Consider the following 15,028-nt stretch of genomic DNA (forward strand, 5'->3'; position numbering starts at 1 on the left):
TGGTCTCTTCGAAGAAGAAGATATCCCAACCAATCCATATATTGAAAATACCAATTATCTACACCTACTAGTACATAAACTTTCTCTAACTGCAATTACACCTATTAGATAAACTTATGGTGTTGTAGGACTAGATTTGACCGCCAATGAAGATTGTATTATTCCCCCACGAGGACGCGGACTAATTTCCACGAGCATTAGTATGGAAATACCTTGGGGAGCCTACGGCAGAATAGCAGCTAGATCAAGCGTTGCGCTAAAGCTTGGTCTTGATATTGGAGCCAGAGTAATTGACTGTGACTATCGAGGGGAAATCAAAATTCTGGTCTTCAATCATTCGGATAAGGTAATCCATATTAACAGAGGCGATTGTGTGGCTCAACTCATCTTAGAATATGTTGTTATATCTGATGTTTATGAAGTAGATAATCTCACTCCAACGGCCAAACGGACTCAGGGTTTTGGCTTAGAAACCCAAGACCAATCAGCAACCCCCTACGAAAAGAAACCCATTGCCTCAAAAGAACGATGGGACACCCTAGGACAGCCTAGTGATAAGTTTGATTATTATGTTAACTATGCAATCCCTGACCCTCTTCCAAATTTGAAGCTCCCTACACCTTCTTGGGATGATGATGAACCCCAATCCACATAGAAAATCTTTGAAATCCTGTTACCAAAAGAACGACATACTATCTTAACCATTACCCATGTGGAAGAGCATTCTCTGAGTGATCTTGAGCAAGACCATGCAGGAGCTACAAGCCCAGGGGTCACTGTACTCCAGTCTATGGAAACTACTCTTGAAAACTCTGATAATGACTTTTTCGAGCAAATCCAATACATGGCATCCATCACAAACCCACTGAACGAACCTATTTGGGATACTTACAATCATATGGATGAAGAATGGCTCAACCCCTTTGCAACAGAAGGTGATGGGAAGGAGGACCCTAATTCTCATTTACTTGTTGTTGGCTGTGAGATGGAATATCCAAGCCTTAAGCAGTTATTAGATGAAACTCCTACAAAACCCTAGCAAATTTATTCAACAAGCACAGTCATATCACCATACAGAACTCCTCAAGATACGACGATGGGACCACCAGGATATCCTCCTTCAAGAGCTCAAGAAGGCCCATCTACATTTCATCCCATCTATGAACAACACCCCCCCCCCCCCCCCAAGACAAAATTTAAAGGAGGAACAAATAATGAATTATGGACACTCCCATCAGCCCAACAACAAAGTGGTGCTTTATTTGTTATTCCAGAGCAGCTAGGATTATTTGATGACACATTTTCACGATGAGAATCCATAACAAAAAATTATGTCTCAAACCAAGTCTTTACAGACACAATGGACAAAGTGGAGTTCGTAGAGAATTTATTAGGAGAAATTGAAAAAATAGCATGGATACAATGGTGAATTAGCTATCCAACAGAATATGAAGCTCTTATTCAAACAGGTGAAGGAAGGGAAGGAACACAAAATATCCTATCTCAGATGATTCTCGGCAAAAGACCCAGCCCAAGGATCTAATATTATACGGGATACTTCTACTGAGATTTAGAAAAGCTCTCCTGTGACAACATAAAAAACATCATTCAATACATTAATGATTATATGAGGTTAGCAGCCAAGACATGACGACTTTATGCTGGACCAGAGCTTTTGAAAAAAATTTAGTTCAAAATGCCAGTGACTTAAGTAACAAAATTAAGGTAGCATTTGACGAGAAGTATCCTGGCCTAACAGTTGGAGTGTTTCCAAGAGTTATCTTTGCACATAAGTTCCTTGAACAAGAATGCAAGGATGCAGCTTTCAAAAGGTCACTCAAAAACCTTTCCTTTTGTAGTCAAATTTCTATACCTAGCTATTACAGGAATCAGGGACAAAAGAAGCTAGGATTAAGACTATCGAAGCCATATAAAGGAAAATCGCATGGTACCCATGCAAGAATCAAGAAGAGAAAGCACTTGGTCAGAAACAAAAAATGCAAGTGCTATTTGTGCGAACAAGAAGGGCACTTCGCCCGAGAATGTCCTAATGAAAGAAGAAATATTAAAAGAGTTGCCATATTTGAGCAACTAGATATCCCAAAAGATTGTGACATCTTATCCATTCAGGAAGGTGAAGAACTAAGTGATGCTATATATAGCATCTCAGAAGGAGAGGACGATATGGAAGATCTAAACAGGTTCATTCAAACCTTGCAATTAAACTCTATATATATACTTGGCTAGGTTGATGGTGGCTACAGACCCCAAGTCAAGATTTCCGATCAGCAATCCAATTGTCTCCATGATTGGAAGATGAATGAGAGAATAATACCACCACAATCAATGACATGCACTTGATGCAAACGAGCTACCCTTCAGAGATTAAGGATACATTGCCCAGAATGTTTTATAATGGCTTGTAATTTATATGGACCCTACTACTTCAACAAAGAGGTACCTGTAGCCCCCCCCCCCCCCCCCCCTCAAATTCCTTTCTTCTTGTAAAATCTTATACAGGAGCAGAGGTATTATATCATATGGTGCGAAGAAGAAATAGAATAATTGTGAAGGGAAGTAAATTATTACAAAAGGTACTTTGAAGAACTATTACTGGAAAAGGATCTGAGATCAGAATTCCAAGACTTAGAAGAAGAAGGAGAGGCGGCACATATGCTTCTTAAAGCCACAACAAGTAAAATTGCAGTAGCAGCTCTGGGACCGACGTTAGTTAAAAACATGTTATATAACCTCACGGTAGAAGTTGATATTCCAGGGATACCAAAGTTTTCTTTAAAGGCAATACTGGATACGGGAGCAATAACATGCTGCGTTGATCAGAAGTTTGTTCCAAAAGAAGCCCTGGAACAAAATACTTTCGTGGTCAGTTTTAATGGAATAAATTCCCAGCATAAAGCCAACATGAAGCTAAAAGCAGGAAGAATGGCCATTGGAGATAATATCTTCTGAATACCATATACTTATATTTTTCCAATGGTACTTGGGGATAATATTCAGTTCATAATTGGTTACAATTTCATATGGGCCATGAATGGAGGGTTACGAATCGAAGGAAACACAGTAACTTTTTATAAAAAATTGACAACCATAAATACTTTACCCTCTATCAATGCAGCAGCAATAGAAGAATTATAACTAGAAGAGGAAGAATATATATAAATTAAAAAAATGATCAATTTTTCAGTCGGGAAGACCAATCCAAGCTTCCAGCAGAGGTTTAGCTCACTACTAAAGGAGCTCAGTGATCAAGGATATATTGGGGAAAATCCCCTGCAGCATTGGGAAAAGAATAAAATTATATGTCAATTGGATATTAAAAATCCAAACTTCATTATTGAAGACATGCCTCTCAAACATTTAACACCGCAACAAAAGGAAGCTTTCAGTAAACATATCACAACATTACTAAAACTTGGCGCAATCAGACCAAGTAAGAGCAGACATCGAACCACTACAATTATTGTCAACTCAGGCACTTCCATTGACCCAAAGACTAGCAAGGAAATAAAGGGTAAAGAGAGGATGGTCTTCAATTACAAGCACCTTAATGATCTTACTCACAAAGATCAGTATAGCCTTCCAGGCATAAACACCATCCTAAAGAAGGTTAGCAATAGTTGTATCTTTTCCAAATTTGATTTAAAAAGTGGTTTTCATCAGGTAGCTATGCATCTAGACTCTATTGAATGGACAACATTTTGGATACTAGACGACCTTTATGAGTGATTGGTAATACCATTTGGGCTCAAAAATGCCCTCGCAATTTTTCAAAGAAAGATGAATAATTGTTTCAAAGGTATCAAAGAATACATCACCGTATATGCACAACATCTGCAAAGGATGCTCAGTATATGAAAAGAGCATGGACTTGTTCTAAGTCCCACTAAAATGAAGATTGCAGTACCAGAGATTGAGTTCTTAGGGGCTATTATCGAGAACTGCAAAATAAAACTACAGTCGCATATCATCTCTAAGGTGGCAGACTTCAAGGATAATGAGCTAAGGACAACAAATGGCATGAGATCCTGGCTAGGATTATTGAACTACGCACGAAATTATATCCCAAATCTAGGAAAACTCCTCAGCCCTTTATATGTCAAAACAAGCCCTAATGGAGATAAGAGACTTAATAAACAAGACTGGGACTTAATCAAGCAAAGCAAAGAAGAAATCTAAAAGCTTCCGGATCTGGAAATCCCATCAAAAGAATGCTTTATGATTCTTGAAGTAGATGGTTGCATGCATGGATGGGGTGGAATTTGCAAGTGGAGAAAAACAAAGTATGCCCCCAAGACTACTGAGAAAATATGTGCATATGCATATGCAAGCGAAAAAATTTAACCCCCCTAAATCCACGATTGATGCAGAAATTCATGCCATGATGAATTCACTTGAAGCATTAAGAATTTATTTCCTGGATAAACCAGAGTTGCTTATAAGAACTAATTGCCAGGCTATAATTAGCTTTTTAGGTAAATCAGCAAACAATAAGCCATCACAAGTTTGTTGGATATCTTTCATCAATTATATAACTGGGATAGGCATTACAACCCAGTTTGAACACATCCACGGCGAGGGCAATCAGGTAGCTGATGCTCTTTCCCGACTAATTAATTCCCTTATTTTGATAGAATGGTCGGGTCAAGAAATGAGCATACTAGAGCTAGTGGCACCAGTGCTACAAGAACTGATGGAACGCCCCAATCAGGAAGTCTGAGCCCACCTGATAATGGCCCTCAACACCTCCTTGAGGAATACCAACAACAACTTACAATACTACACAACTCCTACCTAACCACATTTGAACAAGGACAACAAATTGATCAACACCTCCATAGCTTACAGCAAAGGGCAGCAATCCAAGCTGTCAATGCCCTACAACATCTTAGGCTGCTACACTCCCTAAAGAAATAGGAATGTCAGCAAGGTGCTCAAAAGATAATTGGTGGCATGATTGATATCCCACTACCAAACAAATTGATGAACAACTTACACAAACAACCTACATGCTCCAAGACGCTGAAACAAGAATAAGCTCCTTCCACCTGTAGCTCTGCATAAGTGGTGGACCCTGCAAAGAAGTGACTCAACCTCCACTACCTATCTTATATAGACACCTTTATGTAAAGCAAAGATGATCTGAGATGTAAAGAAGCATCAATGCGATGTAAAGTAGGTGACTCGACCTCCACTACTCTAATATGCATTATTGGCACCTTTATGTAAAGCAAAGATGCTCTGAGCTGTAAAGAAGCATCAATGCCCTGTAAAGAAAGATGCACCCTTATCACCATATAGATGAGATGTAACGATGGGGCCCTATGAGTACTCGACATCTTCACTATAAGTAAGAGGCTCATCAACCCTTGCAGGGCATTCAAGAGAACCTTAAGCTCTACTTGGGAAGCTCTACTTTAGAAACTTGTAAAAGATCCATTGGGTTTGAGGTAATATTATCTGTGAGTATCTCTCCTCCTTATTCTTATTACTTCCCTCTTCCCTAATTATAATTATCACCGCCACATTATAGATTATCTAAATTGACTATGTTTTCTTGTGTTCTTTGTTCTTGCTTTCTTATTTCTTTCTTCGTCGTGTACTTTGTTTTTGGATTTCAAAAAGAAAATACGAGTTTTTTGAAAACCACGTGATTCACCCCCCCCCCCTCTCACGTGCATATCAATCCAACAAGACTTACCTTAACTTACCAACTTGCCAAATATTCGGTTAGCCTGTCGACCTATATGGACTTCATGCCAGCTATCCGGTCAGCCCGTTGACCTAGCTGGACTTCATGCCAAATATCTGGTCAGCTCATCGATTTATCTGAATTCTGTACCAACTATCCGATCGGCCCGTTGACTTAGCTAGATTTTCTGCCAGATATCCAGTCAACCTGTCGACCTATCTGGATTTCTCCTACACATTTGATCAAGTGGTTAGATCACAACACAACCTAACTTAACTTACTTGTCATTCATCAAAACCCGAGTTAGACCGTTAGTGCAAACTGCACCAACAAAAATCACCACGGGATACTTACAATCTCTCCCTTTTTGATGTGGATCAATCCAAGTTAGGGGAAAACAAAACATTAAAGGGAAATGAATATGCAAGATAAGGCATTAGATATGCAATAAAAATGTACCTCCTCCTAAACTTAATTTTTTAACTCTCCCCCTCTGATAACATTAAAAATAGCGGTATTCTCTAAAAAATAAATTGAAATTAAATTCTAAGGGATACACAAACAATGACTAACATTTAGAAAAAAAAATTGGAATTAATATTCAAAAAACTGATTTTTGATATTTAGAAAGCAATTTAAATAAAATTAATTTTAAAAATTATTTTCTTTGTTGAAAAATTTTGGAAATTTTTATACTAGTTAAACAAATAAATCTATAATAGTGATAAAATTTTCATGAATAGTGGAAAAATAATTGAAGCAGTAATAAATTATTTGCTATAGCAAGATGTAATTTCTTTAAAAAAATATTTTAAAATAGTTTCTAAGCTTGAAAATTTTTGAAAAATTTTCTGAGAATGTAATATAGCAAATATTTTGGCTAAAAAAATAAAATTTGAAAAATTGAACGTTCAAGAATTTTTAATATTAAAATTTATTATTTTAAAAAAATTCACAACAAATTCAATATTGGGAAAAAAATTTGAAAAAATTTCCTTTGATAGATAACATGATAAGTGTTTGCAGAAGTTTACAAAAATAACTCTATAAAATATTTTAAATTAAAAAATATAATTTTTGTTAAAAAAATTCATAAAAAATAATTCAATGGTCAAAAAATTTTAAAATTTTTCTACATATTAGAAATGAGATCCTCTTTCTCAAAAATATTAAACTCTAATTAATTTTAAATAGAAATTATAAAATAATTTAAAAATATTAGGTAATTAAAAGGTAAATATTAAAGCAAATTAAAATTAGAAACATGCATAAGAATTTTAATTTAGCATGATTTTGGAACCCTTCCTTCCTACTTGATTGATCAAGTACTTTCTAAAAAATACCTTTTAGTTACTTTTCAGATTTGACCATTATAGAATTTATAGTACCAATTTAGTCCTTGATAATTTCTAACATTTGAGGTAGTAAAATTTGAACATACCGAATTTTTTAAAATTTCTATTGGTTCTTTCAAATTAGCATTTTTAATTTTTAATTTATCAAAATCCTCTATTAAGCATGATTTTGCTATATTTTTATTTCAAAATTTTTCTTTTTAAATTTTTTATTTTTGGTTTTTAGTTTATACATAGTCATATTTTATACCAAAATATAGTTGATTAGGAGGCAAGAGACATACCTCACTTACTATGTCGGATCAGAAGCTAGATTCTCCCCCTGCATCACTGCATTCATCTGATGTCGCTCCCCCTTCATTGATGTTGGCTTCTGAGTTGCTTAATTCTTTGTGACTAGCCATCAGTGCTAGTCCAGTATATGCTTCTATTTTAGACTCGAATGATGAACTCTCGTCCCAAGTGGCCTTGAGATTCTTGTGTTTGTTTCGCCTTGGTCCTTTATCTTTTTCCTTCTTGAGTTCTGGACAATCCTCCTTTATGCGTCCTTTCTTTTGACACTAGTAGAATTAGACCTTTCTTTTGTTTCTTAGATTTTTTTTTGTTATGTATTTCTTTAAATTTGTTAGATTTATTTTTTTTAACTTTCTTACCATGTAGGATTCTTGGTTTGCATCTATATCTGAGTCTAACTCGGGTTCGTCCTTCTTGGTGGCTTTCAATTCTATATTCTAACTTGATTCTTTTATCATACCTGCACATCTAGTTTCATGTAATTCTAATGTAGAGAAGAGTCCTTCTAAAGTACTTATCTCCAAATCTTTAGAGATGTAATAGGCATCTATTATTGAGGTCCATTCTGGAGATCTGGAAATGCGTTGAGTGCGTAGTGAACTGAGTCCTGGTTGGTTACCTTCTTGTTGAGATTATTCAGTCCGATGATCAGCTCTTTGATCTTTGCGTATAGTTGAGCCACTATCTCACCTTTTTCTAAGAGAAGATTTTTAGCTTACCCCAAAGAATACCCTGTTAGAGTGTATACTAAAAGCCTAGCTTTTGTAAACATTTATTTGTTGAAATAAAAGAATCACATTGGTCAATATCTATATTTATTTGTTAAATGTAATTGTTCAATTAATTTATATAGTAGACAACATGGTGTGTGGTGTCACACTTAGAAAATCATGTTGTCGGTTCTTTATAAATTATAAACAGTTGCTCACGACTAAGATGGAAAGGAACAAACCATCGGAATAGTCGTAGTGTAATTAGGTATTAGTTTATCTTGATTAATATGTTACACCGGTACACTCTAAGTGTATTGAGTAGGACCATTTTAGGTAAGTTCTTTTTGTACTGACTTTATAAAAGAACTAGACCTTAGTTATTATGGAAGTGTGTGCTCTTAATCCTAATATAATAACAAGCACATATATTTAATATTTATTTCTTTGACTTATCAAAGGGTGAGGTTTAGCTCGATAAATCAATATGCCCGATAAGTTGGGAAATGATATTACTTATAGTGTGTGTTGTTGATTATAGAAGGAATCTGTGTCCTAGTTATCTAGGTTGAGAATGTCCCCAAGAGGAGCTCATAAGGATTGCCATGTTAAACCCTGCAGGTGGACTTAGTTCGACATGACAATGAGGTTGAGTGGTACTACTCTTGGAGCTAGATTTTAATTAAGTGAGTTGTCAGTAACTTACTTAATTAGTGGACATTTGTTATCTTAAACATAGGGAGACTAACACACTCATGATAAGAAGGAGCCCATAATGTAATTTGGGATTGGTGCGATAGTACGATAATAACTCTTTAGTGGAATGAGTTATTATCGATGAACTTGAGTTGTGTGTTCGGGGCGATTACGGGATACTCAAGCTCATCGGAAGGCCAAAACCAATTTCTCCTCTAGGTCCCCGTCGTAGCCTCATTATAGCCTCAAGTCCATCCAAATATAAGCCCATCTTGGTGTCCAAGAAGGGGGCGGGTCCAATGCTTGGTGACCAAGCAAGGGCCGGCCACATCCTCTCTTATAGGGGTTGGCCCTATTGCTTGGTGACCAAGCTAGTAGGGGCCGGCCACAATAATTCAAATAAGGAGGGGTGTTTTGAATTTTTAAAATCTTCTCTTTGTAGAAAACTACAAGTATTAAAAGAGAGTTTTTAAATTTTAAAACTTTCCTTATTTGAATTAGGCCACATGTTTTAAAAGAAAGTTTAAAAGATTTTAAAACTTTCCTTTTTTAATCATTCTCATGGTTTAAGAAAAAAAGGGAAGATAAGTTTTAAAATTTAATTTTTCTATCACCATGTTAAAAAAGGAAATTTTATAAGAGAAGTTTTAAATTTTAAAACATGATTTTAATTTTTAGAACTTTCCTTTTTTAACTCCTACTTTAGGAAAGAGAGCTTGTAAATTTTATAAGAGGATTTCTTCTTATAAAATTTAAAAAAAAATATTTCCTTATCCTTGATGTGGTGGCCGGCCACTTTGCTTGGAGCCCAAGCAAGGGGCCGACCAATTATAAAAAAAAAATCATCATCTAATTGATTTGGTGATTGATTCAATCAAGAGGAAAGAAAAGGAAAATTAAAAGGGAAAAGGAAAAACTAGAGGAAGATTTTAATTTTTGTAAAAATTCTTCCCTTATTTGCCTTAGGCAAGTATTATAAAAGAATGGGTGAGGAGGCTTCATGAAAAACAACTCTTATTCTCTTGCTTGGAGATCTCTTGGTGGTCGGCCCTCTCTCTTCTCCCTTTCCCTTTGCTCTCTTCTCTTTGGTGGTGGTGGTGGCTGGATTTTAGAGGAAGAGGAGGATAGCTTTTGGGTGGTGTTCATCTTGGAGGATCGTCACTCACACGACGTCCAAGGTGAGGCGAGGAATACGGCAGAAGATCTCGAGGTCATTAGTTTACAAAGAGAAGGTATAATTAGCAATTGTTTTCCGCATCATGCTAGTTATTTCTTTTTGTAATAATTTCAAACACAAAAGGCATTAGATCTAGTTTTTCGAATTAGTTTTTTGAGTTTGTGTTTTCTTCTTTTTCAAATTTGTGATTCAATTGTTCTTTTTGGTTAACCTAGAGTTATTTAAGGAAATTAAATATTAGCTTTCCTTAAAAGGCTTTGTCTAGGCGGTGGTGGTTGCTCCCATATCCAAGAAGGTCATGTGCCTCACCATGCAGTCCTGGAAGTCAAATTTGGAAATTAATATTTAATGGAATTAATAACATAGGTGGATTTGAATCAATAGTGTTAAGTTCCGCTTGCAATTCAAATCTAAACCATTAAGAACAGATAAGTTAAATTTGGAATCAATGATGTTAAGTTCCGTCTGCGATTCCTAATTTAACTTCTAAAGAACACAATAGGTTATTTAAGGACAGGTTCGACACTTGTACAAAATTTTTGTACAGTGGAATCGGTACGTTTTCCTAGGACTAACCAACAATCCCATCGTGCAAGCTTTGCATCAGATGTGCCTTCATGGAGTTCGAGAAATTTCTCCCAGAGATCTTTGGTCGAGGTATAGCTTTCAATGCGATTGACTTTTTGAGATGGTAATACACTTAGTAAGTGATATTCTGCTTTGCTATTGGCTGCAAAGTCACTTTGCTCCTTCTTCATCCAAAGGAAGAGTCCAAAGGTACTCTTCTTTCTCTTTGCCTTGCTAATCCTTGGGAACTACAAAATTGTACTTTATTATTAAAAGAATTTCAAAATTAGTTTTTAGGAATACCTCCATTTGACGTCTCTAATGTGTGAACTCCCCCTCTAACTTTGGTGGGTTGAAGCTTGATCCGACCATTATTTTTGTTCGCCTTCGGTGGGTGGTTAGTCCTTCTAAAGTGTCCTTGCTCTGTTACTAATTGATGGACCCCTTGAGGTAGGAAAGAGGGGGTGAATTACTTTGAGAATAAAAATTAAACCTTTCTCAACTTTCCAAACTAAATTAAGAAATTCTTATTTAATAATAAACTAATTAACAAGAAAGAAAGCAGAGGTAAATCTTCTTACTTGGTTTACAATAAGAGGATTGTTAGTTCAAGTCGTTGAAAGCTCACTATCAAATCTCCTTATGGCGAAGAAGCCTCTTACAACATTTTAAGCATTAGATTACAAACTAGAAAAAATAGAAGATCGTTTTCAAGTGTTGTGTTAAACTACTGAGATCAGGGCTCTATTTATAGCTTGCTGGTTGAATGTGACCAATTGCTGACGTGGCAGCTCCAAGTGCCTTGAAGGGCTTTGGGCGCCTGGGTGTGGATAAAGGTTTATCCAAGTTGTAATGGTTTAGCGAAGATAAACTTTTTCTGGTTCAGGCGCTTGGACCAGGTCTGGGAGCCTAGACCGTGTTGACATAGTCCTCGCACAGGACACGTCCAGGAGGCGCCTTGGCTGCCCCAGGGGGTCCAAGAGCCTAGACTAGTTCCAGGCGCCAGACAGTCTAGGCACCTGAAAATGGTCCATGCGCCTTGACAGGCAACAACTTGTTGACTGTCCGATTTTTCCCCATTCCGGCTCCGTTTACTTAGGTGACTTTGACCATTCAGAATAGGGCTCATCTGAACCCATTTTCTGACCTTCTCCTAGAGTAAGCTTCCTCTTTAGCTTCTCATCCATTGAAAATGCCGCATGCTTCCTTCTCGTCCTCCAGCGTACTCTTCCGCAGCACTTCGTCTCTCAGACGCACTCAGCCTGTCGACTCTCTCCCGTGCCATCCTTCTTGCTAGCTACATCTTTCGCTCGACTTCTTGTGCTTCTAAGTTCCTACACACTTAGACATAAGGCATTAATGACACACAGACCTAACTTGACTTGGTTGATCATATCAAAACCATCATGGGGTACTTACACGCCAAGCCCACCAAGGGACAAATCTGGTCGTTGGAGCCTGCCAGTGACCAAGTCAACCCTGGCCAGGGGGGGGCGGCCAAGGCCGCCGGGGGGCTGGGCAAGCTCGTGAGGGGGCGGCCAAGTAGGCCAAGGGGTGGCCTCGACCCCCTGCGACCACTGGAGGCTAGTGAGTGGTGCTTACGACAATTAGTGGTCGTTGGAGGCTGGTGAAGACCGCCTACACCTACTGGCGGCCAACGAAGGTCGTTTGCAATTGTTAGTGACCAGCGAAAATTGCCTGCAACTGCTAGCGGCCAGTGAAGGCCACCTGCGACTGCTAGCATCTACTGGATGTCGGCGAAGACCGCCAGAGACCGCTTGAGGCAGCTAGCGAGAGATGGAGGCTAGTAATGGCCCGCATGAGGCCGGTGAAGGCCGCCAACGGGTGCTTCAGGCCACCAACACAGGCGGATTCCCTAGCAGCTAGTTTAGGAGATTAGAAGAGAGGGAAAGAAAAAGGAAAGACTTAACAGTCGAGAGAAATTGTCAACACCGCAATAGAGAAAATGTCGCTGAAAGGGTGAACATGTCGCCACATAAATTCTAGGGCAAAGGAGGAGAGGATGGATCTGGATCTGATGTTAAAATACTAGGGATTTTTGGGACAAAATTATTTCGTTCCTAACTTCGTTGCAAATTTGCAACGAATACATTGTTTTGTTGCAAATTGCAATGTATTAGTGATTTGTTGCAAAGTTATAAGTGTTTTTTTTTAAAACAAAGAAAATTCTTGAAGACGGTTGATGGACCTAAAGAGCTCAGAGTCAGATGAAATCAGTTGCCATGTTTCATCTATTTGTCCTGATTATATAAATATCCTCAAATATTTTTTTACTTAATATATTCTTTTAGTGATTTTTTGATCACCTATGTGTCTGAAAAATATAATTCAGGTAGATCCAAATCTATTGGGTCAAATTGATTTTTGAAGATATGGGAGAACTATATAGACACATAGAAACTAATTTTGTGTCATTAAGAGCTCTTTGACATTAATTTGTAATTCTAACAAATTCAACTAATTCAATTTGCTTTCTAACTATAACATGTTCAACTTCATTAGTAATCTATCTTTTTGACTTAGCTATGAAAAAAAATATTGGGTTAAAAAAATATTTGAGTACAATTACATAATCATGAGACTGAGACGAACACATAAAGATTGGTTTCATCTTATTCCGAGCTATCTAGGTCCATTAACCGACTTCAGAGTTTATTTTTTTAATTACCAAGGTTTACAACGAATCTTGAAATTTGTTGCAAATTTTCAACAAAACCCGAAATTCATTGCAAAATTTTGCAACAAATTCTCAAATTAGTTGCAAATTTGCAACGAATTCTAAATTCATTGCAAACTTTGATTATATATGTTCAAAGTCAGTTGATGGATCTAGAGAACTTGAAATAAGATGAAATTAGTTTCTATGCGTTCATTTATTTATCCTGATTATATAAATATCTTCAAATATTTTTTTACCTAATATATTTTTCAGTGATTTTTTGATCACCTATGTATCTATAAAATATAATTTGAGTTTAAAAAATCATAGATTCAAATCTATTGGGTCAAATTATTTTTTGAAGACATGGATATATAATCAAGAGAACTATATGGACACACAAAAAATAATTTTATGTCATTTTGAGCTCTCTGACATTAATTTATAACTCTAACAAATTCAACTAATTAAATTTGATTTCTAACTATAACATGTTCAACTTCATTTGAAATCCATCTATTTGACTTGGCTATGAAAAAAATATATTGGGTTAAAAAAATATTTAAGAATATTTACATAATCATGAGAATGAGATGAACACATAAGAATTGATTTCATCTCATTCCGAGCTCTCTGGGTCTATTAATAGGTTTTGGATTTCCTTTTTTTTAATTACCAAGGTTTGTAATGAATCTTGCAGTTTGTTGCAAATTTGTAATAAATCCTAAAATTCATTGTAAATTTTTGCAATGAAATATGAAATTTATTGCAAATTTATAATGAATTTTAAATTCATTGTAAACTTTGATTATATATGTCAAAAGTCGGTTGATGGATTTAGAGAGCTCAGAATTAGATAAAATCAGTTCTTATGTATTCATTTATATATCCTGATTATATAAATATTGTCACGTCCCAGAGGAGTCTCTGCCAGACAAAAATCCGGCAACATTTCCCCTATAACTATGACAATATGAATCATAAATACATACACAAACTATATACATCAGCCCACACGGCTGGAATATACACTGTCACATAGTTATATACTTAGCTCACTCGGCTGGAACAAAACAATCACAACCACGCAGTTATATATATTAAATAGCCCACACGGCTGCACTAACAAAACACAGCAGAAAACGAAAGAAAAACCCACACAAACCAAATAGATACAATGCGTGCCAGCACGACTTAAACACAATACAATACTAAAAATGAAAAAATATATATATATATAAGATAAACAAGAGCGAGGTAAAACCATCCTCTGATGTGACGTAGGACCACAGATAGGATACTCCAAGCGACTCCACAATCATCTATTTGCTACCTGAAAACATAAAGATACAAACGGGGTGGTGAGTGTGGGTCACTCAGCGTGTAATAGACAAGATAGCGCATGGTCTATATAAAACAAACATGTAGATTAAAGTATACAGTCTCAGTAGGGAATAAAGAACATGATCATAGTATCATAATCAATACACCTAAACATATCTGACATAATAACCATACATAATCATAACTGACATACAAACTGTACAAACCACAACTGACATAATGATAAATACATACCCAATCTGGAATCGACACATCGTACAATGATCAGTAAACTCACTGGTTCAGTAACAGATCTGCTCGTAACACCTGTGCAATATATACGATAACATATACATGTATAATAAATGACATGTATAAAGCATGACAACCATATGCAGCAATCATATCTCAAACAAGTGCAACACATCACAATCACATGCAACTAATATCTACTAGGCATGTATGTAAATATATCTCCACAAATGCACCTCGCATCGTATGAAAATGTGCATGCAT

Source organism: Zingiber officinale, chromosome 1A, assembly GCF_018446385.1.
Source record: "Zingiber officinale cultivar Zhangliang chromosome 1A, Zo_v1.1, whole genome shotgun sequence".
In the NCBI taxonomy this organism is placed as follows: domain Eukaryota; kingdom Viridiplantae; phylum Streptophyta; class Magnoliopsida; order Zingiberales; family Zingiberaceae; genus Zingiber; species Zingiber officinale.